The sequence below is a fragment of the Colletes latitarsis genome, unplaced genomic scaffold, assembly GCF_051014445.1.
Source record: "Colletes latitarsis isolate SP2378_abdomen unplaced genomic scaffold, iyColLati1 scaffold0018, whole genome shotgun sequence".
Taxonomy (NCBI): domain Eukaryota; kingdom Metazoa; phylum Arthropoda; class Insecta; order Hymenoptera; family Colletidae; genus Colletes; species Colletes latitarsis.
The window spans coordinates 14625773-14630683 of NW_027488369.1; positions in this window are offsets into that span (position 1 = coordinate 14625773).

Here is a 4911-nt window from a genome sequence, read left to right on the forward strand (position 1 = left end):
AATGCGAAAGTATGTGTCTGATGAGGGAAAATCCCAGGCCTAACCTATACCTAACATGCGTTACCCTCAAAAATATTGATCGAAACCAGGTTTAATGGAATGTTTCAGTATGGTACCACATTACTACGGGATCCAAACCAGAAAAAGCACCGAATCAGGCCATCAAGTATGAGAAATTTGCGAAAGCACGAGCCTGATGAGAGCAGATCCCAGACCTAACCTAGACCTAACATGAGTTATTCTCAAAAATATTGATCGAAAGCAGGTTTAATCGACAGTTTCAGTGTGGAACCACATTACAACGTCATCCAAACCAGAAAAAACCCAGGATCCGTTCAACAAGTATGTGAAGAATGCGAAAGTATGTGTCTGTTGAGGGCAAATCCCAGGCCTAACCTAGACAGAACATGCGTTATCCTCTAAAAAATTGATCGAAACCAGGTTTAATGGACTGTTTCAGTGTGCTACCACATTACTACGTGATCCAAACCAGAAAAAACCCAGGATCCGTTCAACAAGTATGTGAAGAATGCGAAAGTATGTGTCGGATGAGGGAAAATCCCAGGCCTAACCTAGACCTAACATGCGTTACCCTCAAAAATATTGTTAGAAACCAGGTTTAATCAACTGTTTCAGTGTGGTACCACGTTACTACGTGATCCAAACCAGAAAAAGCCCACAATCTGGCCATCAACTATGAGAAATATGCGAAAGTACGAGCCTGATGAGAGCAAATCCCAGACCTAACCAAGACCTAACATACGTTATTCTCTAAAATACTGATCGAAACCAGGTTTAATGGACTGTTCCAGTGTGGTACCACATTACTACATGATCGAAACCAGAAAAAACCCAGGATCTGTTCAACAAGTATGTGAAAAACATGAAACTATGAGCGTGATGAGGGCAAATCCCAGACCTATCCTAGACCTAACATGAGTTATCCTCTAAAATATTGATCGAAACCAGGTTTAATCGACTATTTCTGTGTGGTGCCACATTACTACGTGATCCAAACCAGAAAAATACCCAGGATCTGTTCAACAAGTATGTGAAGAACGCGGAAATATGACCCTGATGAGGGCAAATCCCAGGCGTAACCTAGACCTAACATGCGTTATTCTCTAAAATACTGATCGAAACTGGGTTTCATTTACTGTTTCAGTGTGGTACCACATTACTACGTGATCCAATCCAGAAAAAGCCCTGGATCTAGCCATCAAGTATGAGAAATATGCGAAAGTACGAGCCTGATGAGAGCAAATCCCAGACCTAACCAAGACCTAACATGCGTTATTCTCTCAAATACTGATCGAAACCAGGTTTAATGGACTGCTCCAGTGTGGTACCACATTACTACGTGATCCAAACCAGAAAAAACCCAGGATCCGTTCAACAAGTATGTGAAGAATGCGAAAGTATGTGTCGGATGAGGGAAAATCCCAGGCCTAACCTAGACCTAACATGCGTTACCCTCAAAAATATTGTTAGAAACCAGGTTTAATCGACTGTTTCAGTGTGGTACCACGTTACTACGTGATCCAAACCAGAAAAAGCCCACAATCTGGCCATCAACTATGAGAAATATGCGAAAGTACGAGCCTGATGAGAGCAAATCCCAGACGTAACCAAGACCTAACATACGTTATTCTCTAAAATACTGATCGAAACCAGGTTTAATGGACTGTTCCAGTGTGGTACCACATTACTACATGATCGAAACCAGAAAAAACCCAGGATCTGTTCAACAAGTATGTGAAAAACGCGAAACTATGAGCGTGATGAGGGCAAATCCCAGACCTATCCTAGACCTAACATGAGTTATCCTCTAAAATATTGATCGAAACCAGGTTTAATCGACTATTTCTGTGTGGTGCCACATTACTACGTTATCCAAACCAGAAAAATACCCAGGATCTGTTCAACAAGTATGTGAAGAACGCGGAAATATGACCCTGATGAGGGCAAATCCCAGGCCTAACCTAGACCTAACATGCGTTGTCCTCAAAAATATTTATCGAAACCAGGTTTAATCGACTGTTTCACTGTGGTACCACATTACTACCTGATCCCAACCAGAAAAATACCCAGGATCTGTTCAACAAGTATGTGAAGAACGCGAAAATATGACCCTGAGGAGGGCAAATCCCAGACCTATACCAGACCTAACTAGCGTTATCATCTAAGATATTGATCGAAACCAGGTTTAATCGACTGTTTCAGTGTGGTACCACATTACTACGTGATCCAAACCAGTAAAAGCACAGAATCTGGCCATCAAGTATGAGAAATTTGCGAAAGAACGAGCCTGATAAGAGCAAATCCCAGACCTAACCTAGACCTAACATGAGTTATTCTCAAAAATATTGATCGAAAGCAGGTTTAATCGACAGTTTCAGTGTGGTACCAAATTACTACGTGATCCAAACCAGAAAAAACCCAGGATACGTTCAACTAGTATGTGAAGAATGCGAAAGTATGTGTCTGATGAGGGAAAATCCCAGGCCTAACCTAGACCTAACATGCGTTACCCTCAAAAATATTGATAGAAACCAGGTTTAATCGACTATTTCAGTGTGGTACCACATTACTACGTGATCCAAACCAGTAAAAGCCCAGAATCTGGCCATCAACTATGAGAAATATGCGAAAGTACGAGCCTGATGAGAGCAAATCCCAGACCTAACCAAGACTTAACATGCGTTATTCTCTAAAATGTTGATCGAAACCTGGTTTAATGGACTGTTTCAGTGTGATACCACATTACTACGTGATCCAAACCAGAAAGATCCAGGATCCGTTCAACAAGTATGTGAAGAATGCGAAAGTATGAGCCTGATGAAGGAAAATCCAAGACCTAACCTAGACCTAACATGAGTTATTCTCTAAAATATTGATCGAAACCAGGTTTAATGGACTGTTTCAGTGTGCTACCACATTACTACGTGATCCAAACCAGAAAAAATCCAGGATCCGTTCAACAAGTATGTGAAGAATGCGAAAGTATGTGTCGGATGAGGGAAAATCCCAGTCCTAACCGAGACCTAACGTGCGTTACCCTCAAGAATATTTATCAAGACCAGGTTTAATCGACTGTTTCAGTGTGGTACCACATTACTACGTGATCCAAACCAGAAAAAATCCCAGGATCTGCACAACAGGTATGTGAAGAATGCGAAAGTATGAGCCTGACGAGGGCAAATCCCAGACCTATCCCAGACATAAATAGCGCTATCATCTAAGATATTGATCGAAACCAGGTTTAATCGACTGTTTCAGTGTGGTACCACATTACTGCCTGATCCAAACCAGAAAAATACCCAGGATCTGTTCAACAAGTATGTGAAGAACGCGGAAATATGACCCTGATGAGGGCAAATCCCGGGCCTAACCTGGACCTAACATGCGTTATCCTCAAAAATATTGATCGAAACCAGGTTTAATCGACTGCTTCAGTGTGGTACCACATTACTACCTGATCCAAACCAGAAAAATACCCTGGATCTGTTCAACAAGTATGTGAAGGACGCGAAAATATGACCCTGATGAGGGCAAATCCCAGACCTATCCCAGACATAAATAGCGCTATCATCTAAGATATTGATCGAAACCAGGTTTAATCGACTGTTTCAGTGTGGTACCACATTACTGCCTGATCCAAACCAGAAAAATACCCAGGATCTGTTCAACAAGTATGTGAAGAACGCGGAAATATGACCCTGATGAGGGCAAATCCCGGGCCTAACCTGGACCTAACATGCGTTATCCTCAAAAATATTGATCGAAACCAGGTTTAATCGACTGCTTCAGTGTGGTACCACATTACTACCTGATCCAAACCAGAAAAATACCCTGGATCTGTTCAACAAGTATGTGAAGGACGCGAAAATATGACCCTGATGAGGGCAAATCCCAGACCTATACCAGACCTAACTTGCGTTGACCTCTTTAATATTGATGGCAACCAGGTTTAATTGACTGTTTCAGTGTGGTACCACATTACTACGTGATCCAATCCAGAAAAAGCCCTGGGTCTAGCCATCAAGTATGAGAAATATGCGAAAGTATGAGCCTGATGTGGGCAAATCCTAGACCTAACCCAGACCTAACATGCGTTATCCTCTAAAAAATTGATCGAAACCAGGTTTAATGGACTGTTTCAGTGTGGTACCACATTACTACGGGATCCAAACCAGAAAAAGCACAGAATCAGGCCATCAAGTATGAGAAATATGCGAAAGTATGAGCCTGATGAGGGCAAATCCTAGACCTAACCCAGACCTAACATGCGTTATCCTCTAAAATATTTATCAAGACCAGGTTTAATTGAATGTTTCAGTGTGGTACCACAATACTATGTGTCCAAACCAGAAAAAACCCAGGATCCGTTCAACAAGTATGTGAAGAATGCGAAAGTATGAGTCGGATGAGGGAAAATCCCAGGCCTAACCTAGACCTAACATGCGTTACCCGCAAAAATATTGTTAGAAACCAGGTTTAATCGACTGTTTCAGTGTGGTACCACGTTACTACGTGATCCAAACCAGAAAAAGCCCACAATCTGGCCATCAACTATGAGAAATATGCGAAAGTACGAGCCTGATGAGAGCAAATCCCAGACCTAACCAAGACCTAACATGCGTTATTCTCTAAAATACTGATCGAAACCAGGTTTAATGGACTGTTCCAGTGTGGTACCACATTACTACGTGATCCAAACCAGAAAAAACCCAGGATCCGTTCAACAAGTATGTGAAGAATGCGAAAGTATGTGTCGGATGAGGGAAAATCCCAGGCCTAACCTAGACCTAACATGCGTTACCCTCAAAAATATTGTTAGAAACCAGGTTTAATCGACTGTTTCAGTGTGGTACCACGTTACTACGTGATCCAAACCAGAAAAAGCCCACA